At 47.7% G+C, this 22,573-nt stretch overlaps 1 protein-coding gene across 1 annotated transcript in view; it reads left to right on the top strand.

Moving 5' to 3' along the window:
* The first annotated feature begins 3,748 nt into the window (after positions 1–3,748).
* The window catches only part of SETBP1 (SET binding protein 1), a 268,685-nt gene continuing 249,860 nt past the window's right edge, over positions 3,749–22,573 (top strand). Inside the window, exon 1 of the mRNA XM_082241758.1 lies at positions 3,749–4,906. The gene's annotated coding sequence lies outside the window, so the exon portion shown is untranslated. The remainder of the gene's footprint in view (positions 4,907–22,573) is intronic.

Genomic DNA, 22,573 nt, shown 5'->3' on the forward strand with positions numbered 1-22,573 from the left:
TGTTTGACACCCAATCTCCTCCTCCTCTCACTGTGCGGGAGTCTTCTGCGCAGGGAAGGCGTGGGTAGCAGAGGACCTGGGCTCTCCTCACTGACGTCCAGTGAAGAGTCCTGGAGCCCTCTCTCCACTTCCCCCATCTGCCCCCCTTTATCCCTGGTGTTGCGCTGATTGGCTTCCCCCTCTACTGAGCTGTTTCTCCCCCTGCTGCTGGGTCCTTCACCAGCATCATCTGGGAGCCTCCCCTTCGCCTCTCGCTCCGATGTCAGTTCCCTGACAGGCTGTGGTATGGAAGATAGAACAAGCTTGTTTTCTCTTGCTCTGGGGGGCAGGTAGGAACAGAACCAATGGTTTCAAGTTACACAAGAAATGAGATACTGACTAAACATCAGGAAAAACTTCCTGATGATAAGAGCTGCTCAATAGTGGAACGGACTCCCTCAGGAGATGGTGGACTCTCCTTCTTTGGAGGTTTTTCAAGTATTGGTTGGATGGTCATCTGCAATGGATGCAGAACCCTGATTCTACTTTCCCATCTTTTTCAAGAGACTTGGTTTGGATGTGGGCAGTGATGATCCAAGCAGACAAACCTCTCATGTTCACGATAACCTTAATGGTAGGCACAATTTTGCAGTCCCATTATTATTGCCTAGTTGATCTTTTAATGATCATTGCAATTATTGTTTTATGAATCATATTATACATGTTTGCCAAGGTGTTTTACAAACACGTCTTAAAAAGTGCTGAAAGTAGTTATAAAGCAGTACAATGCAAAATTTATATCTAAGGCAGAGACCTTTTCATCTGGCTGGAGAAGCTTGTCAAAAGAAAAATGTCTTCAGTTGTTTCCTGAAAGATACTGGGCACCTGTTGCATCTCAGACAGGGTTACTGTTCTACCGAACAGGGGCAGACCCACTCAAAGCCTTGCTCCAAGTCACTTCTAAGATTTTGTGTGGCTTGAAAAAGAAACTTTCCTGTCATGATATTTGGAAAACCTAAGACCATATGTGGCCTTATATCTTAGTATAATTAGTGCTAAATGTTTTTCCAGATATTTTCCAGATATATTAAAAAGAACATAAAATCTTAGTAAAAGTCTGCACAAATGAAAGTGTGTTATACTATAATGCTGGTTCATGTCATTGCCGTTTCAGCAAATTGGTTTCCCCGCCCCCCATTAAACACTTCCAATCTACACTTGAGATCCATTTTTCCCCCCAAAATGTGAAAATATTAGCAAAATACTGCTTAAATGAAAGTGTTATAACACTTAAAAAAAAAACTTTTCCCAGTCACCACCATTTTAGCAAGGTGTTTTCCCCCCTAATTAAACACTTCCAATCCAAAACAAACACTAAAACACTTTGTTTTTTGACATTTCATGGGTTGCAATGGGAAATCATATTTAAATGAATAAGCACTTAGCACTAAATAAATAAATGATTTAAAAAAATATATCATCCAGATTTATTATATATTTTAAAATAGCCTTTCGGGTGACATGTACCATCTCCAGACTTACCCACAGCAGGCCTGTAATACCCACTGATGTGCAGGGACTATAGGACCCTATAGGACCCTATTTCCCCTGCCAGTGCTGCTACCACTGACCTTGGAGAGGAGGATGAGGCAGCACTTATCCTGAACTGCGGTGGCTGTGACAACTGCAACATAATATCCGGTTGCCACTCCTTGGACTCTCCAGGGCCGCTACTGCTGGCCTCCTCCCTTGGGCAGCTTGTAGTGGCTGCTGGAGACCAGGTGGGGAGGAAGAGGAGAGGATGCTACTGCTGAGGCCAAGTCTTGTGTGATGTGCTGACTCTGATGAGCAGCCAGAGGGCAGGACTGCCTTGCACAGGAAGAAAGGGGAAGTGGTTCACAAGGAGTGTTGGTGTGTTTTTTTAATACTGTGGGTTAAACCACAGAGCCTAGGGCTTGTCACTCAGAAGGTCAGCGGTTCGAATCCCCGTGATAGGGTGAGCTCCCGTTGCTTGGTCTCTGCTCCTGCCAACCTAGCAGTTCAAAGCATGTCAAAATGCAAGGAGATAAATAGGTAGTGCTCCAGTGGGAAGGTAAACAGCGTTACCGTGCGCTGCTCTGGTTCGCCAGAAGCGGCTTAGTCATGCTGGCCACATGACCCGGAAGCTGCACGCTGGCTCCCTTGGCCAATAAAGTGAGATGAGCGCCGCAACCCCAAGTCGGCCACGACCGGACCTAATGGTCAGGGGCCCCTTTACCTTTACCTGTTTCTTTCAGAGAAAACTCCTTGGCATTTAAGAGAACCAAGGCCAACTTGGCTGTGAGTCCTGGAAGACCTGCTCCCTGCTTTGCTGGCCGTTTCCCACCTGATCTGGGAAGATGGGACCAGGACTGACTCCAGCTACAAAAGCTGAGACTGCTGACCAGACCCTTGGGGTGGGTGTTGTGGGGTTATTTTTGTTGCTGTTGCTTTTGCATCTTTATTTTCAGACCTTATGGTGATTTGTGTGGAATTTGTTTCAGTTTGGCACTGTACTTTCTGATGTGTTTTAGGTATTGTTGACGACGACTTGCGTTGTGTTTGCGATGATGTAAACCTTGCCCTGTTGTAAGCCACCTTGCGCATAGTTTTAACGGTGGAAGGGCAGCATACAAATTGAACGATGGTGATCCAATGTGTTGTTGTTGCTGCACCCGTCTGTCTGGAGAGACAATGGAGTGCGCCATCGGGGGTGAATTCAAATCTGTGCCTTAGCAGCACCGAAGTGAACTCCCCAGGGTGTTTCAAGTTACAAGAAAGGAGATTACGGTTAAACATCAGGAAGAACTTTCTGACAGTAAGGGCTGTTCGACTGAGGAACGGACTCCCTCAGGAGATGGTGGTTTCTCCTTCTTTGGAGGTTTCTAAGCAGAGGTTGGATGACCATCTGCCATGGGTGCTTTAGCTGAGATTCCTGCATTGCAGGGGCTTGGACTAGATGACGCTCAGGGTCCCTTCCAACTCTATAATTCTATGATTCAATGATACTGTACCATCAAGAATTGTTGTTGTTGTTGTTTAGTCATTTAGTCGTGTCCGACTCTTCATGACCCCATGGACCAGAGCACGCCAGGCCCTCCTGTCTTCCACTGCCTCCCGCAGTTTGGTCAAACTCATGTTCGTAGCTTCGAGAACACTATCCAACCATCTTGTCCTCTGTCTTCCCCTTCTCCTTGTGCCCTCCATCTTTCCCAACACCAGGGAGTCTTCTCTTCTCATGAGGTGGCCAAAGTATTGGAGCCTCAGCCTCAGAATCTGTCCTTCCAGTGAGCACTCAGGGCTGATTTCCATCAAGAAATCAGTATTCCATCAAGAATACTACTATTTTATTGAGGTTTTTTGTTATTATGCTAGGTAAATTGTGTTTTTAATGTTGTACAGTGCCCAGGGATCTTCAGATAAAAGGCGATATATAAATTGAATAAATAAAGAGAGAGAAAGTGTATGTGCTATGGCTCAGTAGGTTAGAACACCGCGTGGATAACACCAAGGTTGCAGGTTCGATTCCCTTATGGGACAGCTGCATACTCTTGCATTGCAATGGGCTGGACAAGATGATCCTCATGGGTCCCTTCCGACCGTTCTTTGATTCTATGATTCTCTCTCTTTCTCCCTCGACGCTCCTTTCCCGCGCTTGGCCACCGGGGGCGCTGAAAGGGAAGGGAAAAGCGACGGAGGGGGGAGCTATGGAGCAAGCCAGAGACCTGCACAAGCCACCGGCGGCGGCGGCGGCAGCAGCAGCAGCAGCAACGACGCACCGAGGAGGCGACAGTGTCGGCGGCGGCGGCGCAGGCTTCTCCTCTCCGGCTCGGATGAAACTGCGGTGATCGGCAGAAACCGTTTCTCCAGCAGCCCTCGAGGGCTCGCCGAGCCAGAGCGCGAGAGGAAGCGAGCGAAAGGGAGCCAGGCAGGTCGCCCTTGGAGCCGCGAGCGGGAGCAGCCGGGCGCAGGCTGGAGTCCCGCTCGCGCCCCCGGATTTGCCCTCCCGCGGACCCACCGGAGAGAGAAAGAGAGCGGGGGGAGGACCCCAAGCGGCAGCTCGCCTCGCGTCGACGGGGATTTTACGCCAGTGCATTGATTTCCCTTCTTCGCAACGAGAAGAGCAATTCCTTCCCTCTCCCTTTCTCCTCCCCTCCCCAGTCTTTCTCCTTCTTCTCTTCCCTCCCCTCCACTGCCACCCCCCTTTTTTAAAAAAGCCCGTAGCATTTTTTTTAACCTCCCTCGGCTTTTTAAAATATATATATATCTTTTTTTTGTTTTTGCATGCGTGATTTGTTTTGAAAAAAGACAAATTGTTCGAGAGGCGCCATTTTTCACCTCCTTGGGAGGAAAAAAAGAGAGAGAGAGGAGAAAATCTGTTTCCATCTCCCTTGTTTCTCGACCGTGTGCAATCGTCTCCCTTTCCTTTTTCTCGCCCTCCCTCCTTCCTTCCTTCCCTCTCCTCCCTCCCTCTTTCCTGAGTGGGGGTCTCCGCCGAGAAGCCCCCGCGAACCCGCCCCTCCGCCTCCCCCCCTCCGGCCCCCCCATCTGACAGTTCTCCGCGCGCCATGGCGCCCCTGCGCCAAAATCGCCAAACAGGAGCGGCTGCCGAAGGAGCAATAATACCTTAGGGGGCGGGGAAGGGTGCTTTGCTTTTATTTATTTATTTTTAAAAAAACAATTTTTTTGGAGGGGTGGAAAAAAGGGACTTAGGGGTCGGGATCTGGAAACCCGCCCCTCCCTACTCCGTTCACACGCCTCCCCAACCTCCCCTCTACACGCATCGCGGTCGGCTGAGAAGAATCCTCGCGAAGCGCGGAGAAAGGAGAGGCAAGGCGCGCGTTGCTCCCACGAAGGACTTTGGGGAGCTTAGCGAAGCCGGGCGCTTGGCTTTCCGAGAAGATAATGGGTGAGTCCTCATGAGCTATGGGTGGGTGCTTGGGGGGAGGGCTGGGGAGCTTTTTGGGGGGAGGGGGGTGTCTGTAGGGGGTTCCAGAAGGCTGGCGGATGGGTGCCAGGAGGACGAAAAGTTGAGCTCTTTTTTTGGAGGCGCGGGAAAAGGGCGATTTCCCCGCTGCTTCTTGGCGTTGCGTTTGTTGCTCAAAAGTCACTCGTATTGCAATAACCTGTGAGTATTATATGCAGATATTAGTTGCGGACCTGCGTGGGTTTGATGTGCTTTTGGTTTTTTATTAAGGGGTGCGAGGGAAAGTGGGGGGTCGTGATTTGGGTGCTGGAAGGAGTTTGCCCAAGGGCGCATGCGGCCCGAGGCTAGGCGTGTTTACTCGGAAGTAAGCTCCCAACTAGTCACCCCAGGCACAGGCAGTGCTCAAGGGGGCTTACTCCCAGCTAAGCCTGCGGAGCAGACTCCCCTCCTTTCCCTTAAGCTAGCTCACTGTGACTTGGGATGGCAGTGAGTCCCCCGCCCACCACCACCACCCTCTGCTGAATTTAGAGAGAACAGGCGTCGGATCGGGCCCCTGCAGGCGCTGGCTTGGGAGCAGGCCCCGATCCAGTCGGTTTACTGCCGAGGAAAGCTGCCCAGCTCGTGGCGCTTGCGCGGCTGTCAATTTCCCCGCGCGCTTTACTTGGGGGCCCGAGGACGCAGCAGGACTTCCTGCGGGAGGGATCCGGCTGCAGGGCTGTTGCAGGCTTACTTGGGAGTAAGCAAGGCTAGCGCACGGCCTGCAGGGCACTTGCTCGCGAGTAGGCTGACCTGCGAGCAAAACAGGAGCCAGGATCGGGTTGCAAAGGGGCAGGCCTGGGACTTATCCCAGAGTAAGCATGCGTATAGGACTGGGCTGTTAAATTCCTTCCTCTGCGACTCACCTACCCGTAGTAACCTGCCTGCTTATGGGGTTTTGCTGGTGGTTGGCGGGGAGGTGGCAGACTTCGTGTGTCTGAGTTGTGCGGAGCGGGTGGCAAGACGGCATTCCCTCTCGCTTGCAGCTTCCAGCGTGGATCTTGCGAGAGTAACGAGCTTCGCGCCAGGAAAGTGTGGCTGTGGAGCAGAATGAGATGGCAGCGCTGCTTTTTTAAGAGAGAGAGAGAGAGAGAGAGCATGCATCAGAATTTGGGGGTATTGCACAGTGCACTACGGCCACACCGTTTCATGTTTGCGCGGTTTGCGTTATACTTTGGCTCCCAACCCCCACCCCTTCTCCGGCCAAGCCTTTTGCGAGGCTCTTCGAGTGCTATTTTGACATTGGCAAAAGGACACTCTGGCAACTGCTACGGTTTGCGGCGCATAAACAAGCCCTGCTCGCTCTGTGTGTTTGTCCGTGTAGCAGGGGCTGGATAATTAACAATGCAGGGTTTCTTTTCTCTCTCTCCCGCCCCCTTCCCTGTTTGTGTCAGAGTCAACCTCGTTAATAGATCGGCTACTAATAAATCCAGGATTACCCTTCAGCTACCCTCCCATGCCTTAGTTGGTGTGTTTTTTTTAAAACAACACACACCGAAAACACAGTGTCTGCGTCTTCCCCTCCAAATCCCCGAGCTCTGCTTCTGATTCCTGCAAACAGTTTGCTGTGCTTTTTCCTCCCAAAGCTATTTATTTATTTTGCAAGAGAGGAGAGAAAATGCTGGAGGTTGAAGGCATTAAGAAAGCGAAAGAGCTTGTAGCACATGTGGGGGCGAGGGCAGGAGGTGATCTTAGCCTCTGGTTTCCTCCCTTCTCATGCCTTTCCTTTTGCAAACAGCAACAGAATGCTGCGTGCTTTGAAAAAAAATATACAAATAAATAAAAGGTTGAAATAGCCTGATAGCAAATGCTGCGAGGCTTGATATCAAGTAATAAGCTGGAATAGATACTTTTGTGTTCGGTGGATGGCTCCTTTGTAACGCAGCATTGTGATGTATTTGGGAAATTGTAGAAACACCATACAGGTTATGTTGTGTCCAGAAGATGGAGAGAAGAGAAGAATTTCTTTCCTTGTTGTTTGAATGGGGTTTCTCTCTCAACCCCCGGAACATTGCAACCTCCCCAAAATTGTATCTCGGCCATGCACTAAAGTTGTGCTTTAGGAAATCTAGTTGGCATTGTTACGATGATTTCGCATGCGAACTGGCTTTTTGTGTGTGCCTTCTCTTCATCTGGATGTGTTGGAGGCAACAGATTGAGTTTGGACCTGTTTGTGGAGGGTGGAAAAACTCTGTCAACTTTGCCAGTCTGTTAGAGCGCACAGACCTCCCCAGCAGGGAAGAAAACAAACCCAAGTCCTCCCCCCCCATGCCCTTCCCTCCCCCACTGCCAAATTCAAGACTCCCCCTTCCAAACCGAAGCAGGAGGAAAAGACGGGAGAGCAGCCTTTGTAGGAAAACCCCATCAGAGCTGCAGTAGTGAGGTTTTCCTTTGCATGGGGTGGATGGCTTTCGGTGTAGGGTGTGTGTGAGGGTGTCTGGGTGTGAAGGAGGGGTGGATGGGATCTGGGAGGAGCCGGGATCTGGGAGGGTGAGCGGATTCAGACTTGCGTGGCCTTGAAAAGGTTCCTCCTCCTCCAGATCAGTTCTTCAATGGTGGTTCCTATAGCATGGGTCATCGGATTCATCTCTTTTGCTCCAGGCCTATTTCCTTAGTGCCTGGAGGAGAGACTGCAGTGGCAGCGAAGTGCAAGTGTTCATGTGTTTAGTGTGTTGGAGCCTCTAGGCTCCATAGTGAAAGAGAATGGGTGAGTGGGAAGTTGAGAGCTAGTTTCTGTTTCTCTTCCCTAGAAAGCTACCTAGGATGATTTCATACTGGGGGTGAAATACTATCTATTCTGAGGAAGTAAGAATCCTAGCAGAAGAGCTGAGTACAGTGGTACCTCGGGTTAAGAACTTAATTCATTCCGGAGGTCCGTTCTTAACCTGAAACTGTTCTTAACCTGAAGCACCACTTTAGCTAATGGGGCTTCCTGCTGCCGCCATGTCGCTGCTGCATGATTTCTGTTCTCATTCTGAAGCAAAGTTCTTAACCCAAGGTACTATTTCTGGGTTAGCGGAGTCTTTAACCTGAAGTGTCTGTAACCTGAGGTACCACTGTACAGTCATACCTTGGGTTATAGCCACTTCAGGTTGCATTTTTTTTTGTTAGGGACCGCCGAAACCTGGAAGTACTGGAAAAGGTTACTTATGGGTTTTGGCGGTCGCGCATGTGCAGAAGCGCTAAATTGCACTTTGCGCATGTGCAGAAGTGCCAAATCGCAACCCGTGCATGCACAGATGTGGGTTGTGAACGCTGCGGGTTGCGAATGTGCATCCCGCATGGATCACATTCGCAACCCACTGTATCTTTCCCTGCTCCTAGCAACTCTCTGCTCCTGCAGAAACTTCGTAGAGTTTGCATTCTGATGTAGCAGTTCTCCCCCTCCCCGCCACAGATTCCCACATTCCCACATTTTCACGGATGTGGAAAGGAACTGGCCCGGAGATGAAGAGGGTACAGGAAAGCCTCAAGATTGGTAGGAAGCGAGCTTTCTAGGAAAGGTCTCTCAACATTAGCTGAGAGCTTGAGAAGAGGGGGAAGAGGACGGATTTTTGGTTATGCTTCCTCTCTTGACTTATGGAAGCAAACGGTGGTCTAGACAGAGCCCTGTCAGAAGTAGGTGGCATGCATGGAACCAAGCGGAAGGGAGAGAAAGCATATGCGGACCATATTTTCGCCTCCCGCCCCGCCCTTTCGCCTCTTACTTTATATTGAAAGCAGAGGTGTTTCATTAACTCTAAGATGTCAGCAGCCCGGCAGTGCGGTCAAAGTGGTGAGGCAAGGGAGCGATGCCGGCCAGCCCGCTCCGGGGTGGGGGCACCCAGTGTGCCATTGCCTTATATGTACATCTGTGGAGTTGGAAAGGATGTTCCAAGCAAGCCGACTGTTGATCCTGCTCATCTTCTTGCTGGGGGGGTGGGGAGGGAAGTAACTCGATCCCTCCCATACTGACAGGAGGATTTTGCAGGGTGGCCAGGAGCTTGCAACTCTGACCAGCTTCAAGGGTGCATTCAGTCTCAGGAACCTTGGTGGCAATGGGTTTTTTTTTATTAAGAGACACATGTATTTAAAGTCACGCCCTGCCAATCTGATGCAAAGGGCCTGAAAAGCTTTTGGAGCTGGGCTCAACCCGCTGAAGGAATTCAGAAATAACCAAGTGCTCAGACCTTCAGTCAGAAGGAGGTTTTTTATACTCTCAACCAATAGAAGTATAAAGGAGGACATATTGCTTGTCTAAACTTTGTGATCATCTGAATTCACTGTACAGTCATACCTCGGGTTACAGACACGATTTCAGGTTGCACACCACGCTGAACCGGAAGTACTGGAACGGGTTACTTCTGGGTTTCGGCACTTGTGCATGTGCAGAAGAGCTAAATCGCGCTTTGCGCATGCACAGAAGTGCCGAATCGCAACCCGCGTTTGCGCAGACATGGCGCTGTGGGTTGCGGGCACTGCGAGTTGTGAACATGCTTCCTGCATGGATCATGTTCGCAACCTGAGCATCCACTGTACAGTGGTACCTTGGGTTAGATATGCTTCAGGTTACATATGCTTCAGGTTACACACTCCGCTAACCCAGAAATAGTGCTTCAGGTTAAGAACTTTGCTTCAGGATAAGAACAGAAATCGGGCTCTGGCAGCGCGGCGGCAGCAGGCGGCTCCATTAGCTAAAGTGGTGCTTCAGGTTAAGCACAGTTTCAGGTTAAGAACAGACCTCCGGAACAAATTAAGTACTTAACCCAAGGTTCCACTGTACTGTAAGTTTCCCTGCAAAGCTTTATATCTGTGTGATCCTAAAAGAACTGCCTTCCTTTTTTTCTGAGCATCCAATGATACAAAGTTTCTCTCCCTTTCCTCTTTGGTATTTGTTTTGAATCTGTTACTTTCTGTTATGTTCTCCTTTTGGACACTACGTATTTCTATTTCAAATCTGCCTTGTCTTTGACACTTCATTTCCCCCACCTATTTCTTGCAAAACTCCAGTGCCCTTTTACAGCTGCTGCTGCAACAGGCAGCAATCCAGCAGGAGAAACTCCTCCCAGCAGAGTGAAGTGGGAAAACTGTTCCTGTTGGATTTTTTTCGACAGCATTAATGGAGTATTGGGGAGGTTCTGTTGGGGAGGGGGATAAGTGAGCCAGACATTTGGACCACCCTGCGTTGCTCATTGTCTTTGTCCCCATTTTACAGATGGGGAGCTTGAGGGAAAAACAGCAATGGCTTCCCCTCGGTCACACAGGGAGTATACAGTGCCAGGTTTCTCAGGGCTGATTTTAAATGCTGTAGACTTCATGTATAGAGCCCTGCCCTGGGTTTAAGCTTGAAGCTGGAATGTTGTAGAACCTGAAACTAGCTGGCTGTTCAATAGATAGAGCCCTTTTCTTTAAATTTGCAAAAATACTTGCAGGGCTCCTGTGTCCTGGATAAAGCCTGGTTGGCATTTGAAGCCCCGGTATTGGCCTTCAACATTCCTGCCACATTCTATACAAATTAGGGGCACAGGAAAATTGAAAGATGCCTTATACTGAAACAGACTACTGGCCCATCTAGCTCAGGATTGTCTGTGCTGACTCAGAGTGCCTCTCCAAGGTTTCAGATAGGGACCTTCCCAGCCCAACATAGGGTGTCGAGGACTGAACCTGGGACCTTCTGCAAAGCAGACTCTTTGTGACCCGGATCACTGCCTTGCCATGGTGAAGGGGCTTGAATATCTCAGAGAATAACCCAAGATGGACAGGTCATAGTGGAGAGTTTTCACCAAACGTGATCCACCTGGAACAGGAACCGACAAGCCACTCCAGTATCCCTGCCAAGAAAACTCCATGGACAAAGACAACAAGCAATAAGAATTATAGGTCGGGATTTTAGAGATGCTTAGGGATAACAACACCTAGGTTTGGCACATCTTCTGCTGCATATTCACCAAGTGAGCTTCTTGAGTTCATTCCCATCCTGCTACTCTTCCCTTCAGCGCAATGGGAACATGGGCAATCCATCTTGGGCAGAGATTCCCTTCTGTTCCTGCTTTCTTGGACCGACGAAGCATCCCTGAGGCCAAGGGCCTGTGTATTTTCTTTTGGTTTGTGTACTGTGCCTGGTTAGCATGGGGACTCCAGTAGTAACAGTGAATCATAACAATATGAAGGCATTTGGGTGTAGAGGACTGAACCTTGGACCTTCTGCAAAGCAGTTGCTCTACCACTGAGCTACGTAAAAAGGTAAAGGGACCCCTGACCATTAGGTCCAGTTGTGACCGACTCTGGGGTTGCGGCGCTCATCTCGCTTTACTGGCCGAGGGAGCCGGCGTACAGCTTCCAGGTCATGTGGCCAGCATGACTAAGCCGCTTCTGGCGAACCAGAGCAGCACACGGAAATGCCGTTTACCTTCCCGCTGGAGTGGTACCTATTTATCTACTTGCACTTTGACGTGCTTTCAAACTGCTAGGTTGGCAGGAGCAGGGACCGAGCAACGGGAGCTCACCCAGTCACGGGGATTCGTACCACTGACCTTCTGATTGGCAAGTCCTAGGCTCCGTGGTTTAACCCACAGCGCCACCCCCCTCCTAAATGGAACCAGTGTTAGAAACTCAGATATATCAGCTAGGCACCAATTACCTCCTCATACTGGGATTGCGGTGGCCAAAACGGAACGGCTACTTGGCATTTGCGGGCCAGATAGCTCAAAAGTTGTGTTTTTCAATATGACTTTTGGGTTCCTGAACTTCGTTCTGATGGTGCGGATAAAATATAACAGATGGAATTCCCCAGGATATGTTGCTAGTGTGTGGAAACAGGTTAGGGCCAAGGATTCACAGGCACACACCTCCAGATGGCGGAGGTGTCAGGTGTCATCCTGGTGCCCGGGCATCTTCACTTGGTCGCAAGTGGTCGAAAGCCAGGTGCAAAATGTGCCTGGTGAATTTTGAATGCTGAACAGAACCATGTAGTACTTTGAGTTCTTTGGAGGAAAAGATGGGATATAAATGCGAGGAATAACTAAGAGATAAACTTGAAGGCTGTATCAAGGGCTTTGAAGATGGATCAGCTAAAAGCTCAAAGTGTTGGTGTTGACCTTTAAAGCCCTAAACGGCCTCGGCCCAGTATATCTGAAGGAGCGTCTCCACCCCCATCATTCAGCCCGGACACTGAGGGCCTTCTGGCGGTTCCCTCGCTGCGAGAAGCCAAGTTACAGGGAACCAGGCAGAGGGCCTTCTCGGCAGTGGCTCCAGCCCTGTGGAACGCCCTCCCACCAGATGTCAAAGCGATAAACAACTACCTGACATTCAGAAGACATTTTAAGGCAGCCCTGTTCAGGGACGTTTTTAATGTGTGACATTTTAGTGTATTTTTGGTCTCTGTGGAAGCCGCCCAGAGTGGCTGGGGAAACCCAGCCAGATGGGCGGGGTACAAATAACAAATTATTATTATTATTATTATTATTATTATTATTATTATTATTATTATTGGCCCAATAGGCAGCTTCCTACATAAGACATGTTAGTTTGTCTAGGCATTTGGATCTTGAAGTCCATCTCCCACACCCCACCCCTGAATATGGCCTTTGTGTATTATCTACTGTTTTACTTTACTCATTTGAAATAAAATAAACTTGAAGAAGCTGGGTGAACTTAGACCCTTCCTCCCCAATTTCAGGTTAAAGCAGCCTTTGGACTACAACTCCCATCATCGTCCTTGACCAATGGCTGTGCTGGCTAGGAATGATGGGAATTGTAGTCCTACAATACCTAGGGACCCAAGACTGAGAAAGGTCTAGAATATCCAGGGCTTTCCCCCCCCTCCTTTTTCCAGTCAGTACTCACTGGAACTCAGTTCTGGCACTTCTCAGCTGGGCACCATTACCATTATAAGAGAACAAGGGAGATGTTCATGATGAGTTCTGGCACCTCTTTTTCTAGTACTGAGAACATCTTTCGCCAACCTAGTCTTGGACTACAACTCCCATCAGCCCCCAACCGTTGTGGTCCGAAACATCTGGAGGACTCCCCTTTTGGCAAAGGATGGCCTAGACTAGCCCTCTGCAATGACGACTCCTGTCTTCACCTATAAGAGGTTTGGTGAGCAGGGCCTTATCTACTCTGCCACCTTTTGCTCTTGTGCCCTTTGTGGTAACCTGGTGCAGGTGTAATTGGCGGGAAGAGCTTCTGCCTTAAAATCTTGCATGTTGGGGTCAGACTGGACACACATGCTTAATTACACAATCGCCCCATTTGTATGAAGCAGGTGTGTTTAAACATCAGATGGGACCACTCTCCACCGCCTTGTTTCATTGCTTCCTGTCATCTCAGGATCTTCACATCCAGCCATGCTAACGTCTGGAACTGAAGCGAGGATTTGGGTACCTGAGTATTGGGGTGATGATAAGGTAGGGAGGAATTGAGACATGCCACCTTTAAAATCCAGACCTGATTTATCCATGAATGTGTGGCAGACAGGTGGCTAAACAAAATGGCTGCTGTCGTTGAGCCTACTTTGGCCTTCAGGCTGCCATTAAAGTCATCGTTCTCAACGGGGGGCACATACCCCACAGGGGGGCAATTTGATTTTTAAGGGGGGCAATTCAAGAATGAGTTATTAACAGTTGATGGCCTTTGAGGCTTCCTCCACGTGAATAGGAGTCCACTTTTTGAATAATAAGAATTATGTTGTGTTTAGTCGTGTCCGACTCTTTGCGACCCAGATCACTGCCTTGCCGTGATGAAGGGGCTTGAATAACTCAGAGAATAACCCAAGATGGACAGGTCATAGTGGAGAGTTTTCACCAAACGTGATCCACCTGGAGCAGGAACCGGCAAGCCACTCCAGTATCCCTGCCAAGAAAACTCCATGGACAAAGACAACAAGCAATAAGAATTATAGGTCGGGATTTTAGAGATGCTTAGGTGGGGCATCGTCAAAAAAAGGTTGGGAACCACTGTATTAAAGGGAGAGAAGAAGGGATAAAGGGATAACAACACCTAGGTTTGGCACATATTCTGCTGCATATTCACCGAGTGAGCTTCTTGAATTCATTCCCATCCTGCTACTCTTCCCTTCAGCGCAATGGGAACATGGACAATCCATCTTGGGCAGAGATTCCCTTCTGTTCCTGCTTTCTTGGACCTACGAAGCAACCCTGAGGCCAAGGGCCTGTGTATTTTCTTTTGGTTTGTGTACAGTGCCTGGTTAGCATGGGGACTCCAGTAGTAACAGTGAATCATAACAATATGAAGGCATTTGGAAGCGTTGTATAAATAGGCAGCCATAATGCGGCAGATAATTCAGTTGATGAGGCATTTCAGGTCACCGGAGTATGGGGGGGCGGCGGGAAAGGGAGATTCCTGCAAAATCTTAATTTGCAGGGCTGTGTGCACCTGGTAATTACACCAGGGGGGGAATTTGATAGTGGATGTAAGTTTACTACCTCGAGACTCTCAGCTTCCATTTAAAAACAAACAGCAGTGTGAGTGTCTGCCCTTTACAGAGACCGTTGCCAGGTTGCAACCTGCAGATTCGTTATTACCAGATTTCTTTCCCACCTTAAGGTCCCAGGGTGAGTAACGTAAGAATACAATATCACGCCTGTGAAAATGGACGGGAAAGAGAAATGTTTGTTGTAATGTCAGAAACCCCAGGAGGACTGGGCAGGATTTCCAGTGAATAGGACGTAGAGCCGCAAAGACCTTTATTTGTCCCTTTGTAGGGCTTCCAAAAGTGGTATAAATTATGCAAAACAGGCATATGCAAATCAGCCTTGTTTTTGCAACTTATAAAAATTCAGGTTCTCTTGATGCAACATTTATATTTAATTTCTGTTTTGTTTTGTTTTGCACATATTTCCCTGGCTGAAACATTTGCATAGAGTGCTGTAGCCCCTAAGCTGTGATGGCAGTCTGTGGGGAAAATTGGAATAAATCAGAACTTTCCCCCTAGAACCCAGAAATTTGACAAGTCTTATGAGTAGATCTCTTTTTTCTGAGCCTCATATAAACAGTGGGGGCCTTCCCATTTCAATTCATGCAACTAGGAAATGACTGTTTGGCTGTGGAGTACAGGCAACAACCAATTTTGTTGTTGTTGTTTAAAGTGTCCAACTCTTCATGACCCCATGGACCAGAGCACGCCAGGCACCCCTGTCTTCCACTGCCTCCCGCAGTTTGGTCAAACTCATGCTGGTAGCTTCGAGAACACTGTCCAACCATCTTGTCCTCTGTTGTCCCCTTCTCCTAGTGCCCTCCATCTTTCCCAACATCAGGGTATTTTCCACGGAGTCTTCTCTTCTCATGAGGTGGCCAAAGTATTGGAGCCTCAGCTTCAGGATCTGTCCTTCCAGGGAGCACTCAGGGCTGATTTCCTTCAGAATGGATAAGTTTGATCTTCTTGCAGTCCATGGGACTCTCCAGAGTCTCCTCCAGCACCATAATTCAAAAGCATCAATTCTTTGGCGATCAGCCTTCTTTATGGTCCAGCTCTCATCACCACTGGGAAAACCATAGCTTTAACTATACGGACCTTTGTTGGCAAGGTGATGGCTCTGCTTTTTAAGATGCTGTCTAGGATTGTCATCACTTTTCTCCCAAGAAGCAGGCATCTTTTAATTTCGTGACTGCTGTCACTATCTGCAGTGATCATGGAGCCCAAGAAAGTAAAATCTCTCACTGCCTCCATTTTACATTGTACAACCAATTTACGCACGTCCAATTGATGATGGCTGTGCCGAACCTGGAAGCGACTTTAAAAAATGGCCAAAACAGTCCTAAAAGAGCCCAGAAAGGGCAAAAAGGCATGAAAACAGTGCTTAGCAATCCCACGCGCCTTTGCAAGTGCAATTCCAGGAGCCCTTGCTCTGACTATTGAGGCCGGTGGCGAGTTGGAGTATGGAGCAAGGAGGTTTGGACGGAGTGATTGTGGTGGAGTTTAGTGTCTCGTAAGTGTTGCTGGTTTCTCAAGGGTTCCCAGAGGTTTAGAAGGTGTTTGTAAGCTTTTCCAAGGGTGTTTCAGATACATGCGATAAAAGCCTGCTGCCCGGGAACATAACCCCTGCGTAAATGGGGAGTTGCCTGTACATGTTGTACATTTAAAGCACATTGAAATACAGTGGTACCTCTGGTTAAGAACTTAATTCATTCTGGAGGTCCATTCTTAACCTGAAACTGTTCTTAACCTGAGGTCCCACTTTAGCTAATGGGGCCTCCTGCTGCCGGCGTGCAACCGCCACGCGATTTCTGTTCTCATCCTGAAGCAAAGTTCTTAACCTGAGGTACTATTTCTGGGTTAGCAGAGTCTGTAACCTGAAGCGTCTGTAACCCAAGGTACCACTGTACATCTTTCAAGCACATGACTTCCTCCAAAGACTACTGGGAAGTGTTGTTTCCTTCTCACAGAACTATACTTCCCAGCACCCCTAACAAACTACAGTTCCTAGGATTCTTTTTCCCCCGGGGGAACCATGTGTTTTAAATGTGTGTTGAATGAGCTTTGAAAATATGGTATGGTAGGGCAATGTGATTCCTCACTTCCTCTCCCTGTGTATGTGCTCCATGTCACCTCAAAATCTGTACTGGAAGAACCCTTAGGCTATATTTAGGGGGCACAGAAGTGGAGGAGAGAGGAGGACCATTTATTATTCAGTTATAAAAAAAAATTCATATACCTCTAATTCATATATAAAATATCCCAGTGGTTCAAAACAAGAAAAAAATAGTAATTTTATCATTTATATCCTACCCATCTGGCTGGGGTTCCTGTACATAACAACCGCAAGGTAAAGGGTAAAGGGACCCCTGACCATTAGGTCCAGTTGTGGCCGACTCTGGGGTTGTGGCGCTCATCTCGCTTTATTGGCCAAGGGAGCCAGCATACAGCTTCCGGGTCATGTGGCCAGCATGACTAAGCTGCTTCTGTCGAACCAGAGCAGCGCACGGAAACGCCGTTTACCTTCCTGCCGGAGTGGTACCTATTTAATCTACTTGCACTTTGATGTGCTTTCGAACTGCTAGGTTGGCAGGAGCAGGGACCAAGCAACGGGAACTCACCCCGTCGCGGGGATTCGAACCGCCGACCTTCTGATCGGCAAGTCCTAGGCTCTGTGGTTTAACCCACAGTGCCACCCGCATCCATACATACAGCCAAACAGTAAACACCATGCAAAAAGGTTAAAATCAGATAATTAGCGTGGAAAGACGTGGTCTTAATTGCACACATAACCCTGATGGAATAGAAATGTTTTCAGCAGCTGTTTAAAAGTTACAACAGAAGAAGCTTGCTGAAGGATGATAAACCTTTGCACTGGCGGAACGTTCTCCTTAATGCCACGTTTAATACTATTCAGTACTTATAAATGTTCTCTGTAGAATTATATGCAGTATTTATGTTACAGTATTTATAACTTGCCTTCTGATCTGGTAGATTCCAAAGTTGGCTAACAGGCTTTTTTAAAAAATAAAATAAAAAATAAAAGCCAAATAAAGATGTCAATAACGAAAGCGGAAATAGCGCCAGACTTTGAACGGCTGTTTCAAAATGGCATAAAACTTTGCTGGAAGTTTGAGAGAGAGAAAAGCAGGATCTCTGTTTGAAAATCAATGAAGGACTTGCCCAGATGGACAGAGGGAAGCAGTGTCCGAAATTCGCCAGGTGCATTTTGCACCTGGATATTGGCCACTTGCGACTAAGTGAAGATGCCAGGGTGCCTGACCTCTCCACTCTCTGGAGCTGCCTGCCTGCGGATCCTTGTATCTTGCCTGTTTCCACACACTAACAACACATCCCTCAGAATTCTGCCCGTGATATTTTATCTGCACAAGCAGAACGAATTTGAGGAAGCAAAAAGTCGTATGATTTTAGAGCCGCTTGGCTTCAAAATAGCAACCAGACATTTCGTTTGGGGTGACCGTAACCCTGATTAAGGACCCATTTGGTGCCTAGATTATTTATCTGAGCTTCTAACGCTAGAAGGAAGGCAAGGCGCTACCACTGAAAAGTCCCCGCTTCTTGATGCTGCCTGCCTGACTTCTGGATGCGAGTAGGAGAGGTTCATCTGGAAGCAATTATCACGTTGCAGGGCTCATAACTTATGAGCTGCACACTGCGCTATATTATGTACAGCTTTTCTCCGTAGGGCCACTCATCAGGGAGGCTTGCTTATGTTACACATTCTTCGCTAATCTCACTTTGGGCCTATTTTCTGCTCTCTTGGTAGGATCAATTGCTCGTATGTAATCTTCTTCTTGGTTTTCTTTCTCCCTTCGGGCCAGCTAAACTTTGACCTTGTGCTTAGGGATGCATAATTGCTCTTTGATTTTGGACTCTCTGCTTGGCTTGGGAGATGCCTCTGTCTATAATGAGACAACCTCCACCTCCACATCCCTCCCTCTGAAGGTGTGAGCATCTATTGTGGTTGGAACGATGGTGCCCATGAAGAGACGATGGCTGATTTATGCCTGGATGCACAGTTGTCTTTCTGTTAATGGTGGCTTCATCTGTTAAAAAATGCCCAGCCATTGCAATCTCCCTGTTGACACCAGTCTGCCTTGGGTTAGCCTGGGTCTGTGTTCGAAACTCAGACATAAATGGCTCCTTAAACCTAAGTTGTGGTCACCACAACAAGGTGCCATTCCCCCACCCCAATGAAATTTATTATTATTACAGCGGTACCTCTGGTTGTGAACGGGATCCATTCCCGTTTCATTTCGGAGGCCCGTTCGCAACATGAAAAGAGTGCAACCCACAGCAGCGCATCTGCGCATGCACGGGCTTTGATTCACCACGTATGTGCATGCGCGAGCTGCGAAACCCAGAAGTAACGCTTTCCAGTACTTCTGGGTCACCGCGGGATGTAACCTGAAAGAATGTAACATGAAGCTGATGTAACATGAGGTATAACTGTATTCATTTATTTCTATACAGCTTTGCATTTTAAAGAAGAAATCTCAAAGTGGTTTACAACACATTAAAACAACCCAGAATAAAAGAAGTTCAAGCTTCAAGGAAAATATTTCACTTCTCTAAGCGTCATTTTGCTTTCCCCATCTTTATTTTACCTACTCGATTTATATAGCTGCCTCACAGCAGAAATACTCTAGGAAGCCAGTGTGGTGTAGTGGTTAGAGTGTCAGACCAGGACTTGAGGGATCAGGGTTCAAATCCCCACTCAGTCAAGAAGGTTCAAGAAGGACACTGACAAACTGGAACGTGTCCAGAGGAGGGCAACCAAAATGGTCAAAGGCCTGGAAACGATGCCTTATGAGGAATGGCTAAGGGAGCTGGGCATGTTTAGCCTGGAGAAGAGGAGGTTAAGGGGTGATATGATAGCCATGTTCAAATATATAGAAGGATGTCACATAGAGGAGGGAGAAAGGTTGTTTTCTGCTGCTCCAGAGAAGCAGACACGGAGCAATGGATCCAAACTACAAGAAAGAAGATTCCACCTAAACATTCGGAAGAACTTCCTGACAGTAAGAGCTGTTTGACAGTGGAATTTGCTGCCAAGGAGTGTGGTGGAGTCTCCTACTTTGGAGGTCTTTAAGCAGAGGCTTGACAACCATATGTCAGGAGTGCTCTAATGGTGTTTCCTGCTTGGCAGGGGGTTGGACTCGATGGCCCTTGTGGTCTCTTCCAACTCTATGATTCTATGATTCTATTCTATGATTCTATGAAGCTCATTAGACTAGCCTTAGAGTCATTTGCAGCCTCTTAAGCTACCTCACCGGGTAGTTGTATGAATTAACTGAGGAGGGGAATGAACTGTGAACTCATTTGAAAAAAAAAGGGGGGGATATAAATGCAATAAATAAGATTTTCTGCTTTTACCTGCTTAAGAAAGCTGGAGGGGTCAGTCAGATGGGGCAATCAGTCGCCAACCTAGCATTCAGAAGACCAACTAAGTTTCTTCTGGTATAAGCTTTTGTGTGCATGCATACTTCTTTGGATACCTGATGGACTTCCATTTCATGCTGCTCAATGTGGTGCCTTTCATGATTCTAGATTCCAGGTAGGTAGCTGTGTTGGTTTGACGCAGTCAAAATAATAATAATTGTCCAGTAGCACTTTATAGACCAACTAAATTTGTTCTGGTATAAGCTTTCGCGTGCATGCACACTTCTTCAGATACCAATATTTTTATTTTTTATTATATTTTTTTTATTTTGACTGTGTCAGACCAACACGGCTACCTACCTGAATCTAGCATCCAGAGATCTCCACATGGTCACAGTTGGACCTGCACCAGTTGCAAAACGCGCCTGGCGAATTTTGAACAATGCCTGGCAAATTTTGAACACTTGCCTTGGCAACCTCGATGTATAATACTGCAGGCCATAGAATATAATATGGCATGGTATTTAAGTGCCCACGTTTTCCACATATGGCCTCTTGGAGCAAAGGAGCCCTATGAACTGCGAAGTGCAATTGTAGGATGCAAATGATGGTATTCAGTATGGCAATACGACTGTGGGTCATGCAAAGTAAGTTGAGAAAAAGTTACTGGCGGAGGAAGTTACAAAGAGCAGGTTTAGTCTCCCTGAAAATTGATAGCTTTGTTGTGTTATGAAAGTTAGGCAGAGGAATTTGCACATTTTCATCAATGAATTTAGTGTTCTGTAAAACTGTTACGGGTCTTGCAGTAAAATAATATCTGCTTTCAATATTGACTTCTGCCACTAGTACTTTGACACCTATGGCTGTTACTAATACTGGTGGTACTTAAACTTTATTTTGCCCTAGTAGTTTCCTTAAACTAAGAGAATTCTCTTGCTTGTGTTGACATGGATGTGGAAGGGGGACTCACAGAACTATTCAGACTTGATTACAACTCACACAAACACCACCCAGGCTACGTTGAGCCATAGTCAGGTTTAAAAATTGAATTAAATTCTTCACCAAAAGGAGCACAAGCTTCTGATCTAAAATTCCATTGGTGGAGGTGAAGATGTTCCTGCAAAATAATCATATGTGGCCTGAAATACAGGGGGAAAAGCATTCTGCTGCCCTCAATATGTTTCCACCATCACCACGAATTTTCAAAGGATTTGTATTATAGCTTGAGGAGTGGCTGCATAACCTATATTACTTAACTTGGTACAGTGGCGTAGCATGGGTTGTCAGCACACAGGGCAAGGCAAGTAATTTGCACCCCCTAACCCATGGATTTGCGCCCCCTAACCCTAACCCCCAGATGTTGCACCCGGTGTGGCCGGCCCCCCTGCACCCCCCCCACTGACTTGGTATACAGCGTAGGTATATAATGTACATCACTTGGCATTACATTGTGTAAAGCATTCTACAGAGGCTCTGTATTCTGGCTGGCTCTGGTCCCAGCCAACTTACAAATTCTTTTTGCTGCAACACTAAACTATGGTGAATGATTACACAGATGAGCCTCTGGCTTATGTGCTCCCTGTCTTCTTCTGCCACAGGGAGGTTCAATTTTTGTTACAGACTAAAGCACGTCAAAGTGCAAGTAGATAAATAGGTACCACTCCGGCGGGAAGGTAGACGGCGTTTCCATGTGCTGCTCTGGTTCACCAGAAGCGGCTTAGTCATGCTGGCCACATGACCTGGAAGCTGTACGCCGGCTCCCTCGGCCAATAAAGTAAGATGAGCGCCACAACCCCAGAGTCGTCCACGACTGGACCTAATGGTCAGGGGTCCCTTTACCTTTACATCCCACTTGCTATGACACCCGGGCACAGGTAAACTGTGGTTAGTCTTAACTGTGGTTCACTAAAACAAGCCAGTTTCAAGCAGCAAGCAGTTGGCTTGCTTTGGTAAACAAGAGGTTGGACTCAAAGCTGCAAACGACCGTCATCTAAAACAGAAGTGGACTCTTCCAACCTCTTCCTCACAGCTGCGCTGGCCAGCCACCCACATTCAGCTGTAGCTCCCCAGGTGTGAAACGGAAATGGTTTGTGGTCTGCCTCACAGGTTGCTGTGAGGACCAAGAAACCCAAGCCTCTTGCCACTGTCAAGGTTGCTAGTGAGTGGCATGGAGCTGTACTGAATAGAAAAGTATTATGGGTTGAATATGCCAATTGTCATCCTTTTCTCCAAACTACTATTCATTCATTCATTCATTTCATTCTTATCCCATGCTTCTAAAATGATGGACCTTGAAGAGGTGTGGCTGAGGTTGCTGAGGTGCAGGTCCAATTAGTGTTCAAAATTTGCCAGACACCAGTCACATTTTGCACCTGGCTATCTTAGGGACGCGGGTGGTGCTGTGGGTTAAACCACAGAGCCTAGGGCTTGCCGATCGGAAGGTCAGCGGTTCGAATCCCCATGATGGGGTGAGCTCCCATTGCTTGGTCCCTGCTCCTGCCAACCTAGCAGTTCGAAAACACATCAAAGTGCAAGTAGATAAATAGGTACCGCTCCAGCGGGAAGGTAAACGGTGTTTCCATGCCCTGCTTTGGTTCGCCAGAAGCGGCTTAGTCATGCTGGTCACATGACCCGGAAGCTGTACGCCGGCTCCCTCAGCCAATAAAGTGAGATGAGGTCTGCAACCCCAGAGTCGTCCGTGACTGGACCTAATGGTCAGGGATCCCTTTACCTTTACTTTATTGACCACATAATAATAATAAAAATAATAACAATAATAAAAAAAATATTTATAC

Source organism: Podarcis vaucheri (assembly GCF_965113315.1).
Source record: "Podarcis vaucheri genome assembly, chromosome: 11".
In the NCBI taxonomy this organism is placed as follows: Eukaryota; Metazoa; Chordata; class Lepidosauria; order Squamata; family Lacertidae; genus Podarcis; species Podarcis vaucheri.